General features: G+C 39.0%; 1 pseudogene; it reads right to left on the reverse strand.

The window, feature by feature from the left end:
* Positions 1-285: 285 nt before the first annotated feature.
* Positions 286-18531, reverse strand: LOC126027572 (nuclear transport factor 2-like; annotated as a pseudogene).
* Positions 18532-20116: the final 1585 nt, after the last annotated feature.

Genomic DNA, 20116 nt, shown 5'->3' on the forward strand with positions numbered 1-20116 from the left:
AGTTTTGTGGTTTTATTGTATCACAAAACATTGAAACATCTGAACAAATCAACATCTGGGTGATGAGGCAGCTGCTTCTCCTTTACTTCTTTGGGTTACTAGAGCAACCTGTCAATAGATTTAAAAAAAAAAAAAAAAGACAACCTTTTGCATTACTTAAGTCTTTCCAAGGCTTGCTCTGGTACAACACAAACTTCTCCGTCAGATGCAACTAGTCTCGCATCCAAACATCATGCACAATACCTTGTTGAGCAGCGCACTGCACCAGCTCCCACCCGACTCTTTTCAGTTGTGTATGGTATTTGGAGCATCTGGAGGAGTGTGAATAATATTGGAAATTGGAGGGAGGAAGAAACAGCTTGAGTGACCGGCTGGGAGGAGGCTGAAGTTGTGTAGGGCAAGCCTGAACATGTCATTGGTGCAAATCCGAGCATTGTTGATGTTCTTTAATAGGAAGATCTAATGGAACCCCATGATGGGGTCTTCATCAGCCTTGAACTAGCCCACCACCATACTGATGATGCAACTATCAGGCGTGGGCTGATGGTCCTGCACCGTGATACTATAGCAGCTTTACCCTGGAATTGCTGTCCTTCCCACATAAGGAATAACACAATGATGTAAATTGCACCTAGTTGAGTTCTGTCATTATAGAGTAACTGGTAATAATGCTGAATGAAGTTGGATCCTATCTACTCCCAAATTGACTTGTCTCTAATTCTGGACCTTCACCCGGCTCGTGGAGACCCTAGGGGCTGGCTCGATGGTGGTTGCAGGGTGGCAGTGGCAACCCAGTGCAGTCTGCCAGAGATTTTATTTTCTTTGAAAACCTAACAGTGCATAATGCAACTGGTAGTGACAACAGTACTAAAGGAAGTTCTCTCTCTCCAGAACCACCAGATGAAATTTTCTATGGTAAGAGAACTATGACCAAATGTGGTCAACGGACCAATTAAGGCTGAATGACAAAATGGTTTCAGTTCACCATTTTGGTTTCTCTGCATTTTACTCTGTTCTCCTTGAGTAGGAGAGCCCCAAATTTAAGGTTCCTGATCCTGAAATAGTCCCTCTCTCATGTGGACCAGAAGCCTTCCCAATTTCAACTGAAGTTAGGTGACTCCCTCACACTGCCATAAAGATTGAAGAAACTCTTTAAGATGAAAAGTGAACTCATTAAATTAGAAATTCTGCACATGATATTTAATTATCAGTACAACTGACAAAAAAGGAGACAGCATAAATTCTCAACATGTCCAGCTCTCTAATTGTCTTTAGTTTATATTGAGGGCCCTAATTTTTTTTTAGGGTAGAAGAAGTTGGTGCTAAGCCTAGTGATGCTAAGAGATTATTTCTGTCAGTGTTCAGGGAGCAAAAGGTATTACTAGGGATGGATATGGTTCTACCACATACAGAGAAAGTGCCTTACCCTGTTCTATTTCCTCTCTGACAAGACAAACATGATTTTGGGGAAGGCATCTGTGAGTTTTGGTAATTTTTGGTTTTATGGGTATTTTCTTATGCCACAAAACTTTTGTGAGGTAAAATCATCCCACTATTTCTAAAAAGGCTCCAATGCTGGTCTTGGGTTTGGGCAGTCAGGAATGCCTGCTAGTCAAGCTATGAGAAAGGTTCTTTCTGAGCTCTGAGGGAAAAAAAAGGTGTCCCCCAACCCCCTATCCCCAGACTGGGCTATAAACACTGGCCTGCCCTGTCTGACCCTGAATGCTGCCAGTTACGTGCAGGTCCGGACATGGGAATCCTCTCTGGGGTGACCCCCCAACCCTTCCACCTACCCTCCACCATTGCCATCACCCTGGCCTCAGCTCCCAGCTGTAAATCTGTCAGGGGCGCCTAGCACCAACTGACTCCAGGTTACTATCTGGCCTTTTAAGACAAACTTCCAACAATGCCTTCCCTTTCAGATGGGCAGAAAGGCTGCCATCAAGGGAGTTTAAAAAGAGAGAAAGAAAAACCAACCACCAAACTGATACCAAGCTCTGTAGTCTTTTCCTTCTTACAATAATTTATCAATAGAAAGCCCGATAAGAGCAAATTTCAAAGAATTGCCTAAATGGATCCATCCTTAGAAAATCAGGGACACTCATTTTGTTTGGGTTTGTCCATAAATATTTCCTGGTGCCTGAGGAGCTGGAGATAAAGTGAGGGAGAGGCAGAGCACACATGGCTGGGGTGGGGTGGGGGGCACCGAGCTGCAGACGTGCCAGGGACAACTTGAATCCAACGGCCTATGTTTATCCCTTTGAACTGGGCTCTTTACTCCCAGCATCTCCAGTATTCTTCTATCATCCATGATGCATTATAATGGAAGGATCTCAGTAAGCAATCTAGGGGACCTGACCTGTAGAGAACCCTGCATTCTACATATTACAGTCATTTGGTAAAAATGAAATCCTTAGCATGGAAAAATAATCCTCAAACACTCCAATTAAAAAAATGACTCCCTCTTTCTCAACTTAACTAGTAGTATTTTAATTGATTGAGACAGAAAGAAGAATGGTTGCCAGCACAGAATAAGATGAATGGAAAGTTTTTTATGGCTAAGAAGTTTCAGTTTGTGAAGATGAAAAGTTCTGTGATGACAGGAAGGACATACTTAAGGCTACTTCCCAATGGGTAAGAAGGTACATTTGGGGCTCTGAAGAGATAGTATAGTAGGTAAGGAGTTTTCTTTGTACATGACCGACCTAGATTCCAGCTCTGGCAACTCATATAGTCCCCTAGAACTCTGAGTACAGAGCCAAGAGTAACCTCTGGCATCAAGTGTGGCCCCAAAACAAAGCAAACAATAAAAGGTAAATTTTATGCCATGTCTATTTTGCCAGCAAAACTTCAATGAAGGGAATAGGAATGTGGACCAGTGGTAGAGCAGATACATTATTGGTGTGAGTCCTTAGATCTATCACAGAAAACAGAATATGTGTGTGTTTGTGTATAAAACAACACATAAGTTTATTCAGGTGGAAAGATCACTCAATGGGCTGAATTACATTACATGTGCACATTACATGTGCGAGATGAGCCCTTGGTCCCCAGCATCACATGGTCCCCTGAGCACCACCCAGAGTTTTGTTTTCATCAAAGATTTAGGAGTAACCCTGAAACATTACTGGGTATTTCCCAAACCAAAAATTAATAACACAAAAATAAATGTAAAAAATACAGTCTGGAAGCTGGAGCTACAGTATAGCAGGTAGGGTACTTGCTGTAAACACAGCTGAACCTGGTTTGATCCCCATCATCCCATATGATACCCTAAACTCACCAGGAATGATCCCTGAGCACAGAACTACGAATTAGCACAAACTTCTCTAAAATCACAACAAAGAAAAAACAGGAGAAACTATAGGTCACTCCAAACAACTTTTGGGGTTTTAGGGATTTTTTAGGGGGGCACCAACTTGTGCCCAGGATTTACTCCTGGCTCTGTGCTCAGAACTCTGTCATTCCTGGATGCTCTTTCATTCCTGGAGGTGATCAGGGAACCATATGGAATGCTGGGAATCAAACCTGGGTCTGGCATGTGCAAAGCAAATGTCCTAACAACTGTGCTATATAGTTCCCACCCCATGTTTTTAAATTTTTCCTCAATATTTTTATTTGTCACATGTGTCAAATAATTTTACATATGAAAATACATTTATATAGGGAATATAAATAATATTATACATAGACATAACTTACATTGTTTGCATAATTATGTATTACTAAATGATATTATAATTCTAACAAAATATACTAGATCTAGGGAAACTTGACTCAATTATCACACTGCCCAAATGGCCTTCTCATGCCTTCAGAATAAATATACTGACACATTCTTTCAGCTAAAAGTGGTTATCAGCAAACTGGTACTATGTCTGCAATGCCATCCAACAGCTAAAAGGAGGTCTCTCTTGCAAGTGTTTAGATAGGCGTGTGGAGAGGTGTTGTAAGACAAAGTATGAGTCAGCCAAGTAACAAACTCAAATTTGTGGCTGCCAACATTGCAAGAGAAAATCCATTGACTGGATTTCCAGATCTAAGACATTTGTTTATTGGATTTTGTAACATAGATAAAGGTTGAGGCTTTATCTTGCTTATTCTGTTTTAGAAACCAAATTCATGTTAATGGCACTGAAGAAAATCAACAAAGAGAACTTGAGGAAAACTTAGTAATTCCCTTTTTCTTTCCACCTTGCCCCTCAAAAAACAACTTGAATTTTTTTCTCCTTGATTAAACAAATATATACAAACATTTTGGAACGTAGGATTTTTGAAAACAAAGGTGGAATAGGACCAATTACATTTCTCACTTAACCTTCTTTCAGCCTTTCTTTAACCTTCTCATAAAATCAATAGACTTCATTTTAAATGATAGAATTATGTTCTCTAATATGATATGCCATAATTGCTTCAACTTGAACATTCATAGGTTTTTGTTCTCCTCATATATGAGCTTAGAAGCAACTGTAACAATATCTTCAAGGTCGATTGCAACCTTACCTGGATATAAAAGACATGGGCAGCTTTTATCTAAACTAGACTTCCAAAGAGCCAGTAAGCATGCTTCTCTTCCATTTGAATATAGATGCATTTAATCTGCATCCATCAACAACTTCTTCTGTTAGCTTTATCTAAGCCACACCTCATTTTCATTCTGGAGTGTTCATAGAGACCACAACAGGTCACTTTTATGTGTTCTTGTTTCTGGGGTATACCACTAAGATGATGTTTCTCATCTAGAAGTTATAGATGACTAAGTTTTCTGCAAAGAAAACTTGCTGAAACAAGGAACAGTGAGACTTGATCATTTTTCTTGGACAGGAGGAGCAACCCAAGCTTTCAGGTAAAGGAGCTAGCTAGCCACACTGCAAGAATATAGCTGTCCTATTGTCTCACTCCTAGCTCTGCTCTGTTACACTGGGGATGGCTTCCTGAACCTCTTTGCAAATGACACACAGTTAACTGAACCAACAGAATAGGGGCTCTCTATGAGGAAGCCCATAGAACCCAGATGTGAGAAGGTGATTCTTTTTGATTAGAGCAGCACAAAGCTGTGAGCAGAGCTAATACCCCATCCCCACCCGTAGCTTCACACTCACCCAGTGTCAGTATCGACTGCCAATAACCAAAACCCAAATCTTGTAAAGTTCCATTAACAGAAGTTCTCCTTTTCGAAGTTGAGTGTCATCATTTTTAAGTTAATTTATTGTTTTAATCAAATAAATTATTGGTTTGAATCATTGTGAGAGACTGTTTCAAAGCTGTTCTTGATTGAATTTCAGTCATATAAAGGCCAACACCCTTCACCAGTTTCAGTTGCCAATGTCCCCTGTCCTCCCCTGCCTGCCTCTATGGCAGATATTTCCTCTTCTTTCTCTTATTTCTCTGTCTCTGTCTTTCCTTGTCTCTCTCTGTCTCTCTCTGCCTCTCTGTCTCTCTCTGTCTCTCTCTGTCTCTCTGTCTCTCTCTCTGTCTGTCTCTGTCTCTGTCTCTCTGTCTGTCTGTCTGTCTGTCTGTCTGTCTCTCTCTCTCTCTCTCTCTCTCTCTCTCTCTCATTCTCCATGTTTTCTTTGTTATCAGACTTGCAGTAGTTTCCAAAATAGAATTTCCCTGTGGTGCCTCTTGGGTTGTGGCACTACATTGCCTGTCTTCTTGCAGAGAATTTTGCAATGGCTTTAAACCACAGTAGTGAACCTTAATCCAAGAGCCTTCCCCTTGCCATCCACAACTGTTCACTGAAAAGTTCCCAAATTCCCGCCAGACAAGACAAGGTTTTTCTTGTCTTTCCTGCAGTGCTTCTATTCTGTGGGGACTGAGCTGTTATAAAAATCTAGCTCTGGGGGACCAGAGAGCTGGCACAAGCAACAGGGCATTTGCCTTGCACATTAGCTTAGGATAGACTGCGGTTCAATCTCCCAGCATCCCAAATGGTCCACCAAGCCAGGAGCGATTTCTGAGCACATAGCTAGGAGTAACCCCCCCCCCCTGAGCATCACAGGGTATGGCCCGAAAAGCAAAAACATAAAATAAAATAAATCTAGCTTTGAGGGAAAATTTTCTCCCTACTTCCAAATTTTACTTTTGGGTTGAAAAATAGCAACCACTTGGCTATAGCCTTACCTGTAGCTTTGTCTTACAACCTCTACAACTTGTGAACCACAGTACTAGGGTATTTCCCCATAGGCCTAAACATTCTCAGAAGTTGTACTTGCTCCTGGTCTGCTATTGTCACAATATTCAGTGAAGGACCTACAAGGCTCACATTTGGGATAGTACATTGAGTCATTGTCATCAGATATAAATTAGAGGTTTATACGAAGGCCCAGACCTCAGGACTTCGCATCCTCCTCAAGATTCTGTTCTCCAACAAACCACTATCATCTCTTCAGTGAAGCTTTCAATGGGTTTGGTATCCTACTTAAGTCTTCATTGCTTTTCTACAACAGCATTCTTTTCCTGTGTGTGTGTGTGTGTGTGTGTGTGTGTGTGTGTGTGTGTATGTGTGTGTGTTCATACATTGTGTTTTTCCTATGGACCTTTCAGAGTTGGTCTTGCAGAATTCCAGATTCTAAGAGTTGTGGAATATGTGTTTTCACTACGATCCTAACACATCTATCAGTTCATGCAATTCCTATCCACCATCACCTCAGAATCAAATTATCTCACTCAAGCCCCTTCTCCATCCAGCCAAGAGGGCACGGAGCACCCGTCTCTTCTTATCTTAAAGATAAGTCTGTTTTGTGGGGCCTCCCTTACACCACACCATCTTCGGGTAAGCTGGCACACTGCCTGCAGGGTGGCCTGCCATCACTCCTAACTAAAGACTCATCAGGATAGTCTTTGAAAGTGTTTCATTGGCCCTGCAAGATTACCTTCTCTTCAATCTGAACCTACCCAATTAAGTGATTGATGCTTAATGTAACAGAATTACAGTTGTAGGGAACTCAGTCCTGAAAGGTGGGTAGGTGTGTGTAGGTCTGAAAGATGACCATTTTGCTAATCTTGATCTTTGTGATAGAAAACTATGTGATGTTGATCTTTGTATAGAGATCTTGATCTTTGTATAGAAAGTCAAGTCTTGGGGCCCGGAGAGATAGCACAGCGGCATTTGCCTTGCAAGCAGCCGATCCAGGACCAAAGGTGGTTGGTTCGAATCCCGGTGTCCCATATGGTCCCCTGTGCCTGCCAGGAGCTATTTCTGAGCAGACAGCCAGGAGTGACCCCTGAGCACTGCTGGGTGTGGCCCAAAAACCAAAAAAAAAAAAAAAAAAGAAAGTCAAGTCTTCTTAGTCTGTTTTCCTTTTTTTCCCCCTAATCCTCTATTACATTTCTTTGGAACAAGTTTATCATCTCTGATCAGAGACTCCAAAATCTGCCTCTTTCCTCACTTTTCCAGGCCCCTCTGTGAGATCATCATCCTTTTTTTTTTATAATTATCTTTATTTAAACACCGTGATTACAAACATGATTATAGTTGTATGATTACAGTCATGTAAAGAACACCCCCCTTCACCAGTGCAACATTCCCACCACCAATTTCCCAGATCTCCCTCCTCCCCACCCCCCTACACCTGTACTCGAGACAGGCTTTCTACTTCCCTCATTCATTCACATTGTTATGATAGTTTTCAGCGTAGTCATCTCTCCAACTGCACTCATCACTCTATGTGATGAGCTTCATGTCATGAGCTGCACCTACCAGCCCTCATCTCTCTTGTCTCTGAGATACTGTTAAAAATGTCTTTCATTTTTCTTAAAACCCATAGATGAGTGAAACCATTCTGCATCTTTCTCTCTCCCTCTGACTTACTTCACTCAGCATAATAGATTCCATGTACATCCATGTGTAGGAAAATTTCATGACTTCATCTCTCCTGATGGCTGCATAGTATTCCATTGTGTATATGTACCACAGTTTCTTCAGCCACTCACCTGTTGAAGGGCATCTTGGTTGTTTCCAGAGTCTGGCTATTGTAAATAGCGCTGCAATGAATATAGGAGTAAGGAAGGGATTTTTGTATTGTATTTTTGTGTTCCTCGTGTATATTCCTAGAAGTGGTATAGCTGGATCGTATGGAAGCTCAATTTCCAGTTTGTGAAGGAATCTCCATATCGCTTTCCATAAATGTTGTACTAGACAGCATTCCCACCAGCAGTGAAAAAGAGTTCCTTTTTCTCCACATCCCCGCCAGCACTGCTTGTTTTCCTTTTTTGTGATGTGTGCCAATCTCAGTGGCGTGAGGTGGTACCTCATAGTAGTTTTGATTTGCATCTCCCTGACGATTAGTGATGTTGAGCATCTTTTCATGTGCCTGTTGGCCATTTGCCTTTCTTCTTTTTCAAAGTGTCTGTTCATTTCTTCTCCCCATTTTTTGATGGGGTTAGTTGTTGTTTTTTTTTTCTTGTATAGTTCTGTCAGTACCTTGTCATCATCCTTTTGGTCCTCTTTCTCTCTTTCAATGGAGCCTGGATCTCTATTCTCTTTTCTGCCCCCTGGAGGAACTGCCTCTCATTCTGCCTCTCATTCAAGAGATCATATTAGCAATTTAAATACTCTTCATAGATTATTGTTATACATACTAAGAAATAAACAAAATAGGCTTTAAGAATATAAAATTAGTAAATATCACCTCTGGGTTTCTTGATTTTCTGAATGCTGGAACCCATTGGCAATTGGCATTAGTATTCTTGAAAGACTTGGGGAAACATATGAATGTAAAATATTGAACCCAGGTCAGCAGCATGTGTGTGAGGGTAGCATCTTGCCTGCTGTACTAGTTCTCTGACTCAATAGAATTTTCTTTAGGAGAAGTATCCATTCCTGACTTACCCCTCAAAAAAAATAGCTAATGCTAATGAAAGAAGTAAAAGAGCTAAGACCACAATTTAAATATTGGCAAAAACAAGATAATATGGTACACTAAAAGTATAGAGGTGTGGTTTATCCATATACATCAACCACAGAAACAATGAAAATGAAAGCATAAAGTTCAATCTACAAGCCAAACTAAAAAATGTGCATGTCAAGGAGGTAGGCTGGAGGTTGGAGAGAAACTGGCACTGGTGGCGAGATTAGTGCTGGGACATTATATGCCAGAAACTCAATGATGAGTAACTTTGAAAATCACAGTCTCCTAATAAAAATTTTTATAAAGAATATTAGGTCCATAACCCTGCCTTCACTTAATAAAAGAAATGTTTGCAATTATACTAAACACATGGAAGGTGGCCAAAAAGGACAAAGAGGAATGATGACTTATCGTTCAAAAATATCCTCAGAATACTCAGCATAAAAACATGTTCTTTTCTAAAATAGTCCCACTTTCAATCATGAAGTTACATAGAAAATAGAATAACACATGGCTGATATGATGGTTTTCTTACTTCCTAGCTCAATGTTTACAAACCAGAAATAACTTGTAAATAACACTGTAATACTGGAGACTGAGAAAAGTCTAGTGTTGAATTAAAAAAGAAAGTAAGAAAATAGGACCTTTATATGGACAGGCTTTGTACAGATCGTGGGAAGTCCACTGTGCAGTGTAAAGGAAGGTCATCACTAGCTCTGTGAGTTCACCAATGTCCTTTTCTGTTTCTTATATTAATGGAGTTTTTATGGTATTTTTATTTTACCTATTTATTTCTTTCATTTTGAATTTCTACACTTATTTTATTTTTTAACATTTATTTAAGCACCATGATTACAAACAAGTTTGTAGTTGAGTTTCAGTCATAAAAGGAACACCCCCTTTTACCAGTGCAACATTGCAATATTCCCACCACCAATGTTCCCCCATTACCTTCCTCCTTACCCCCATCCTGTATTCAAGATAGGCATTCTACTTCTCTCATCTATTAACATTGTCATGATAGTTGTTCGTGTAGTTATTTCTCTAACTGCACTCACCACTCTTTGTGGTGAGCTTCATATCATGAGCCAGTCCTTCTAGCTCTCAACTCTATTGTCTCTGGGTATTATTATAATAAATATATTTCGTAAAACCCATAGATGAGTGAGACTATCCTGTATCTTTTATCTATTTTTAGTTTGTTTAATTGTAGGCTACCCCAGTGATGCTCAGCACTTATACCTGGCTCTTTGTTCAGGGATTATTCCTGACAAGCATGAAAGACCATATGGGATGCCAGGGATTGAATCTAGGTCAGCAGCGTGCATGTAAGGCAAGTGTCCTGCCTGCTGTACTAGCTCTCTAAGCTAGAGCACTTTCTTTGGGAGAAGCAGCAATCCCAGACTTGCCCCTCAAGAAACCAAAGGCTTATGCTAAAGGGGATGAGCTTTTGCCAGAAAACAGAAATTTGAAAGTAGCAAGAATAGAAAAAATAAAATATGTCATTAAGTGTTCTAAGCCAAATAAGCTGAAAGAGTGGTATTTGATTAGAAATCAGATTTTTATGGTAGTTTGAATTTACAAATTTGGGGGGAGGTTGAGGGGCCACACCCAGTGATGCTCAGGGGTTACTCCTGGCTATGTGCTCAGAAATCGCTCCTGGCTTAGGGGGCCATATGGGATGCCAGGGATCAAACAGAGGTCCGTCCTGGATCAGCTTCATGCAAGACAAATGCCCACTAGCACTCCAGGCCCTAGAATTTACAAATTATAAAATGTTATTAAACTGTCTACTCATAGCATCAAAAATATTAAAATCAACAAATCAATTCTTCTGCTTTTCAAAACCCTAGTAGTGAAATTTATCCACCAAAGCAATAAAGGTGGCCTTTGAAATATCTGAATATATTAACATTTCTCATAAAATTCCTTTAAAAGGTGTTTTATTAATAAGTAATCTTTAAAGCATTTATTTTCATATACTTCCATATCAATGGGATTTATCTATCAAATTTTAGGACAGTGAGGTTAATTTAGAAAAGGCAGAAACATTGGCCTTGTAACTAACCAGACATATAAAATAAAACAAAAAATAACGTAGAAAAATAAAAATTAATAAATAAATAGGAAAATAAAAAATAACGTAAAGAAAGGAGCCAAATGCAGAGGATTGATAGAAAGAAAAGAAATACAACCACAAATACTACTCTAACATTTTGTGGGAGACTAATTATAGAAGACAGATTTAACTAAGAACTTGAAATATAAGGTACTCTTCCATTGCTTTCTCCATAAGTGTAACACTCATCTTACTGTTTATCTAATTCCAAACCACTGTCATTTTTAGTTGGGTCAGCTTTAAAGATCAATAAAATCATTTTCTGGGAACTAGCTCCAGATTATGCCAGATGTTTGGGGTTCTATATATTTTTTAAATTATCAAAAGTAAACCATACTGTCATCTGCTTTAAAATTTTTTGCTTATTGTTTTCTATAGAGTAACAGGCAAAAAATAAAATAAAAAAAAAAACATGTCATGGAAAACTTTAAGAAGCTCACAAATTTTGCTTTAAAACTAATATGAAAATTAACAGATAATTTTGAATAATTCTATTTCTCTCTTCCAAATAGCTATAAATTTCTATAAAATTATCCACTAACATTAGCATTAATTTGTCTCAAGTCATTAATAGCTAAAAAATACAAAAACTTAGCATTACATCAACTAAAAATAACTTTTCACCCATATATCTGCATAAGTCTATGTACAGTATACTGACATATGTAATATTTTGTTTAAATGTTCGTCACAGATGACGGTGGCTCGGCAGCCCCAGTAATTGGTTTCTTATATTTTCCCATTTAAAGTTAGTCATACTTCAAGACAGTGCTGAAACTTAGATGGAATTTCTACTAATAATAGGATAAATCCAATTAGCTAAAAGAAAAGTATTTTCCAGCCCAAAATGATATGGAAAGAAATTATTTTCCCTTCAATTGTTTTCCTGTAGATATAGAAATTTCAGTAATATATCTTCCCTTTCATACCATTACTACCTCATTTGGGTCATTTAAAGCCCAATCTAAGACTCAAGCAATTCTATTACATTCTCTACCCCTTTCTTGTCACTGTGATCAAGTGAAATGTAGCCCTTTGACACCCACCCCCCCAAGACTTCCTTTCCAGGTTAAATGCTGCCATTTTCCTTAAGATTACATTGTAAGCCAAGACACCATTAAAAAACAGTCTTTTGTCCAAAAGGAAATGATGACCGCAGAATCTTCCTAGGTAGTCTGATCTAGATTAAAACCTCTGGGGCCTCCTGAGAATGGGTGGCTCAGATGCTTCTTTCTGCCTGAAGCCACAACAGCCCAGAGCCATACCAAACACCCCCTTGACAAAAAAAGGCCCAGTTTACAATTTAACTTTAGCAAGCCATCAAATATGTTTCAATTCTATAGATCCTGGACCATGAGACACCTCACAATTTCACAGTAGTGTCAACCAAGTAGTATCACAGGAAATCTTAGGGGGATGTTACTTAGAAATTCTATGAGTAAGCCTAATAAATAACACAGAAGGCTCAACTAGAACCAACCACAGCCCAGCAAATCCTTAGGCATTCACTGATTTTAGTAACAACATGGAGAGACAGAACAATTATTTCAAATTGACCCTATTGATCTAAATTTTGATTATTCTATTGCTTTTGTATTGTAAAGGGTTAAGGAAAGGTCACATTAGTGGTGGGATTGGTACTTAAGCATTTAATGCTGAGGCAACTTTATTATGAACAACTTGGTAAATCAGAGTATTATAATAATATTTTAATTCAGAAATAAGAATAGTAAATGTTAAAAATAAATTATAAAAATATCCAGTCTTTTCTTTCCAAGAAATCCCTCATCTACTTCTAATTCCAATATCCAAAACTGTATTTGGACTCTAGTCCTTGCCACTATCCACAAAAGTTCTATCCCCTCAAAAAACCTTTTTAGTACCCTCCTAGCTCTATTACACAGGTGCTGCTCCTCTTAAACTTTTTCTCAAATAGTGCCTTGATTCCACTGAACCTCGAGCCCATGGAAGTCTCTTCTGGCTGCCCCCAAAACATGAGTGGCTTCATTTTTGTAACTTTGCTTTTATCCATTATAGTACTTTTACCAAATCCTAAAAGCCATAAACATCTGATTTCAAAAATCTAAAATCTGCATTCTAAGGTAAAACTCAATAAAATATTCAGCAAGAAAAAGAGTGTATTTGAAAGCAAAGAAAGATAAAAGTCAAAGCTCTTCTTTACTAAGCATTAATTCAAGATCTTCAAGATCCAAACTTGTTTATCTGTGGTTCTTATGGGTAAATGTTACCTATTCCTGCAGTATATGCCTCCTATAAGAAAAAAAAAAAAAACTTCCCAGGAAATATTGAGAAAAATAGTTAAAAAATTATGAAATATCTAAAGAATAAACTTCTTGTCCTTAAAAATCTGCTTCAACATACAGTTGATCAGTGTGAGTGAAAATAATGTTCATCTCTTATTAAGAAAAAAATTTTAGGGGCCAGAGAGATAGCATGAAGATTAAGACGTTTGCCTTGCACGTGGAAGGACGGTGATTCGAATCCTGGCATATCATAGGGTCCCCCAAGCCTGCTAGGAGCGATTTCGGATATCTAGGAGTGACCCCTGAGTACTGCCGGGTGTGACCTAAAAACCAAAAAAAATTTTTTTAATTAGATCTCAACTTACATTTGTGAAAATATCTATTATTTAAAAGACAAGGAACAAGTGTTGTTTTAGATGTAAAGAGAAAGGATACCTGGCAGACCATTCATTAGAAAAAATATGGGCACAGTCATTCTGAAATATCATTTGTAGGGTCTTTTAAATAATATAATCAAAGTTCTGTCCAGCTTACCCACTTACTATCATGTACTTACCAAAAACTATGAAACAATGAGGGATAAATGCACTTTTATATTTATTGCTACATCATTTACAACAGTTAAGAACTAGATAAAACCTGAGCATCTACTTTGAATAGTATTCAATAGTATTATCGAATAGTATTCAATCATATATGACATCAGTCAATACATACATGATTGAATACTATTCAGCTATTAAAAGGAGGGATGAGACCTCACTATTTGTCACAACATAGAATGACCTAGAGTGATAAGCATGCTTAGAAATAAATCAGATACTGTATGATTTCACTCATATGTAACAGAGAAAACAAGCTAACAGATGAACTAAATAAAGCAAATATGAGGGCCTGAAGCAATTCAGTAGTTAGGGCATTTGCCCTAACTTGACCCAACTTCAATTCCCAGTATTCCATATGGTCTCCTAAACCCTGCCACAATGGATTCCTGGGCACAGAGCCAGGAATAGCTCCTGAGCAATGCATGTGACCCCAAAACAGAGAAAACAAGCAACAAAAAAGTTTTGAAACCAATTAGCAGTTATCAAAATAGAAGGTGGAAGGAAGAAGTTGAGTGGATAAATCAGGTAAGAGAGACAACTGTGTGATGGATAGAACTGGACTTACAGTGAACTTAATATAGTCTGTGGTTTTCAATGATGCATACCTGAAAATGGACTATTAATTCGGTTTTAAAAATATCTGAAGCAGGGGCTGGAGAAATAGCAAAGCGGTAGGGCATTTGTCTTGCATTCAGCTGACCCAGGACGGACCTCAGTTTGATCCCTGTTTCCCTATGGTCCCCCAAAGCCAGGAGTGACTTCTGAGTTCATAGCCAGGAGTAACCCCTGAGCCTCACCAGGTGTGGCCTAAAACCTATATATATATATATATATATATATATATATATATCTGAAGCATAGGCTCCAGATAAGACCTTTGGTACTTGAGATTGTCATACTGTGGTAGGGAAGAAAAATTAGTCATCTGGGAGGATTGATGGGAACTTAGGCAGTTTGCAATTCTCAAAAGCTACCCAGATGTCCCCACTCCAGGTCTTTGGGCTTAATTTCAGAGTCTAATTAGCACTCTACACACAAACCCATAAAACTCCATAGGTCTTATCAAATTTCAGGTTAAAATTTTAACCTCTTAACCAATTTATTCCCAAATATAAGATAGTCTCCTGTATCACTTTGTTCCTTAATTACTTTTTTAAACTCATTTTTATTTATTTTTTTCTTTATACATGTGAGTGTATATATATAGTTTCATTTTTGTTTTCTTCCTTTCCTTAACTTCACCTATTTTGGTTCTGCTTGGTACAAAAACCTACAAAAAAAAGTCTTGCCTGGGATAAAAGCGCAAGTAAAAACCAGGGCACAGAGATGATGGATCCTGACACTCTCACCCCCAAATGCACCAGTAATGTAATATAACACCATTTCTTTTTGCAAAGGCATACTAAAAAAGGGGAATTTTTACATATAGAAACAAGCTCTTATCTACTAAGGATAAGGACTCATGCAATTTACAATACAGGGGCGCCTCCCAACTTGAACATATGTCATGTGGTCTTTAGATTGCATGTGATTAGATCGTCCAAACTCAAACCCTAGATCTCAGACATAGATCTGACATGGTTCTCTACAACAGCTCCAGGAATCAAACTCCCTCTGGGATGTTCTTAATACTGCTCAGACACCAATATGAGCCAGTTTTGATATGGCATCTTGACAATGAGGAAATGTGAACAACTAAGTCTAAGAGCAGGTTGTCTTACCTCACTACCTACCTAAAAATAAGATGAAATCAGAAGACACTTCATCCTTTGATCTGTACAAAAGCCAAGATCACTAATTACAGAAGACTCACTGTGACAACTATGACTGGGCAGAACTTATCCTGGGACCAATAAAAAAGACCCTAGTCTAGGCTTTGGCCTGCAACCTATACAACAACCAAGATCTCTAATCCCAGAGGTCTAGCTGAAACAACTGCAACTGAGAAGAACTTCTGGAAACATGATGAAAGACACTATCCTAGATTTCATACTGGGATCAGTGCAAAAACCAAGACTGATTAAAATTACAGAGCCCATGATATCTAATAAGTTTAAGTCCTTATGGACAAGCTGCCCTAAGCTTTTCTGGCCTGAGGAGGATCTATGCTGAGGGGTGCTTCTCCACTCCCGTGATGGATCTAATTTAAAAAATTACAGTGTTGGAACAGAACTTCTAGAAATATAAAGACTTCACTCTAGTCTCCATCCTATGACCTGTGCAAATACTGAGATCTCTAGTTACAGAGGCCTGATTTTATCATCCACGATGGAGCAGAAAGTTTTCAGACAGTACAAAAGGACCTAGGGAAGAGAAAAAGAGCATGTATGGAGCCTAATAGTTATTCCCATGACAGTATACTTCAAGGGCAGAGAAACCCTTTATCTCTCAGGCCAAGGGAATTCTCTTTCTAATCTCCCCAATATTTACTGTGCCTATGCAAAAAAAAAAAGCACAAATTAATTTTTGTTATTGTTATTTGTTATTGTTGTTGTTATTGTTGTTTTTTTCTTTTTGTGTGTGTGCTTTGTTTTGTTTTTATTTCAGGACTATGGTTATTGTTTGGTTGTTGTCTTTATTGCTGTGGTGCTTTTCGGGTTCTTTTGTTTGATTTCTTTTTTGGTATGGTTTTTATGTTTTTCTTCCTTTTTCTCTTCCCTTAAATTGATTTTTATAACCTCTAACAGGACTCCTCCTGTTTCTTTCTTGTTTGATTTTTACTCCCCCCCTTTTGTTTCTCTTTCTTTTTTCTTCCCTCCAAACAGAATCGCATAACTTGAACCATCTTGTTCTGCCTCACAAATTGAGGGGGAAATAATGGAGGGTACCAAGACCAAACAGGTATATGAATATTGAATAGAAATAAAAAATGATCATATTTAAACACCAAATCCAAAGTCAATGACAATAGAATCAAAACCCAATCTACAACAAGCTAGCCACAGAGGGGACCACTTATGCTAGTAGAGGGGGGTCAAAGGAGGGGAATATGGGATGCATACTGGGAACAGGGGTGGAGGGAGGACAACGCTGGTGGTGGGAATGCCCCTATTCAATGTCACTATGTACCTAAAATATTACTGTGAAAGATTTGTAATCCACTTTGGTCAAAATAAAAATTATTTAATAAAAAAAATTTTCAATACCAGTGCAAACCTAGTTCTGGAGTTGGATTTCTCTTTATGCAGTGCTCTGTAAGCAAGTACCCTAAGAGGAGGGTAGACAATTGCAAATTATTCCCAGACGTTTGTCCCATTACTTCCAAGAGCTAAAGGTATTACATGAACCAGTGCTCCTGCATGCCATCTGTGCCCCTAACTATTGCAAATGGTATGAAAACTCAACCATGTGGTAAGTCACAAGTGAACATATCAGTAGACTTGACTCAGAAAGAATTGCCAATTATAAGATAGAATGGTCAAATAGCTTTCATTTACAAAATTGAATATTATTAAATGAAACATATTTGTTTCATTTAGTTCATCTGGTTTTTGGAAGAAAAAAAGGAATGCTTAGTCTATATATGAGCATTTGGTTCAGCTGCAAGCAACATTAAACCCAAATAATAATTAGGAGAGGTTTTTTTTGGGGGGGGTTGGGGCCACACCTGGTGACGCTCAGGGGTTACTCCTGGCTATGCGCTCAGAAGTCACTCCTGGCTTGGAGGACCATATGGGATGCCCGGGGATTGAACCTCGGTCCGTCCAAGGCTAGCGCAGGCAAGGCAGGCACCTTACCTCTAGCACCACCACCTGGCCCCATAAGGGGAGATTTTTGCTTCATGTGGAAGGCCCCCTTCAAATCAGTGCATTCTACATTCTCTTATATTCCAAAATTTCATCTAAAATAATCCTGTGGCTCACCAGCTGTGAAGAAAGAAGATTGAGTGATCACTAATCAAACCAAAATTTAGAACTGCCAATGCAGGAAAAAAGGCAAATATAAAATTTGGAAGTACACCTACCAGTCTTTATCATGCCTATGAACAAATTTATGAAGAAAATATGCAAACTGTTAGGAAACAAATTTGAATTGCTTGAGAGACACAAAAGAGGACCCAATCCAATGAAAAGATGTACCAGGTTCAGTGTGTAAGCAGAGAAATTTGACCTTGAGAATACACAACTGTTAAAGTCAGGAATTTCACTGCCTCCAGTGATCTGAGAAACTATTGTATAAAACCAGATTGGTGAATGAATGAGTTAATAACAGCAAGACAATTATAGTAACAAATAACCTTTGGCAGATTGAATTAATTTTTAAATGAAGTCATGTTTATTTTTAACAATAGAAAAAAATAACATCTAGGGGCCGGGCGGTGGCGCTGGAGGTAAGGTGCCTGCCTTGCCTGCGCTAGCCTAGGACGGACCGCGGTTCGATCCCCCGGTGCCCCATATGGTCCCCCAAGAAGCCAGGAGCAACTTCTGAGCGCATAGCCAGGAGTAACCCCTGAGCGTCACAGGGTGTGGCCCAAAAACCAAAAAAAAAAAAAAAAGAAAAGAAAAAAATAACATCTAGATGTCAGCTAAGGTCATCATTTTGTCAAAAATATAATTAGCAAACTCCTCCCCTTTACACCAGGCAAAGGCAAGTGTTTGTTTTATGGCCTGGTAGTACTCCCGGGTCTTTCCTTCTCTAAATCCCTGCTAGCCTCATCCCTGCCCTCACATCTCTTGAGGATCTTGCCTCATTCTCGTTTATGCAAATGAGGTTGGGTAAATGGGTACTGATATTTGCCCTCACTTACCAAACAGTTCACTAGTTGTTTGCAGTCATCTTCAGTGAAAGCAAAGCCCTAAAAGTCACACACAAGGTGACCTATTTGTGAAAGTCCTTATTCTCTGTCTACATTCAGCACCATGATTTCACCGATATCTCCACTAAGTCTAGCATTTGCCTAGTTGTATGTCTCTGCTTGCCCCCAGGAAACACATGTAACTCTGTTTCAAGTCTTGAATTCATCTCAAGAAACAACTTTTCCTCATTTTTAATTAAATCAGAGCTAGTTCCAAGAGATGGAATGGGGGACTATAACCAGAATGTTACAGTGGCAACCAGATGCAGACTTCTGAGAGTAGTGCCAAATAAGCATAACCGAAGATACGCAGAAGCCAGCACCTCATGTCTTGCAGACCTCATTCTGGAGGTTCAATTTTTCTTCCCTGCTACAGAGCCAGTGGCTTCACCGCAGGAGTGTGAAATGCACACAGTGATAATATTTATACATGAAAGTGATGGCCAGAATATGCAGTCTGGGTGGAGAATATAAGAGACTATCTGTTTGGTTTTTATTTAGGACCAATATTAGACACAACCAATCAGACAAGAAGGGCAGGGATATGTAAAGTATATAAGCACAGGTCTGAGTTGCTGAAAGTCCTGAATGAGAATTGAAGTCCTGGATGAGAAAGAAATTGCCAGGCAAGTGGCTGCTAAAAGAGAACCTTGGATCTCTGTTCTCAAAAGAGGTTGCTGTGGACTTCATTGAGTTGTAAATAAAGAGCTGAAACAGTGAAGACCACCAATCAGCGATGGTCATTTTGTTCTTACTCCCATCCTCACGAGTCCAGAAGCTTGTACTTTAATTGTGCTATAAGAGAACCAAGCAAACAAAACACATATTAGTGGGGCTTTTGTTTTTGTTTTGTTTTGTTTTGTTTTTGGCCACAGCTGGTGACACTCAGGGGTTACTCCTAGCTATGCGCTCAGAAATGGCTCCTGGCTTGGGGGACCATATGCGACACCAGGGAATCGAACCATGGTCTGTCCTAGGCTAGTGTGTGCAAAGCCTTACCGCTTAAACCACCGCTCTAGCCCCATTAGTGTTTTTGTTTTAATTGATTTGGGGGAAGAGGAATTTTGTGTTTCATTGGTCAGAGGGATTGTTTGGAGGGTCCATTTACTAATACAATACTACCTTCTTGGAAATTCATTTCAGTGTAAAAGTGAAGCTTCCAATTTCTCCTCCATTTTTATTTTTCCTCACATGAACCACTCTTCATAGTACATAGTGTGTGATACCACTCAGGTCTAGTCACAGAAACATGATACTTGACCATGTTCTGTCTGTATCAATGTTTCTGAAAGTGGGCAGTACTGATACTGTCCCTCAGGGGGCACAGAATGATGGCAGGGATGGTAGCCTTGAGTGACAATGGATAGCATTATCTGTTTGTTTGCTTAAAAGAGGTAGATTTCATTGGTGGGGGAAGCTGAGTAATTTCCTCTTCTGGAAAGATGGAGAGGTGGGTTAAGTAAATCTTGGGACCTCCATGA

This window comes from Suncus etruscus, chromosome 14, assembly GCF_024139225.1.
Source record: "Suncus etruscus isolate mSunEtr1 chromosome 14, mSunEtr1.pri.cur, whole genome shotgun sequence".
Lineage (NCBI taxonomy): Eukaryota > Metazoa > Chordata > Mammalia > Eulipotyphla > Soricidae > Suncus > Suncus etruscus.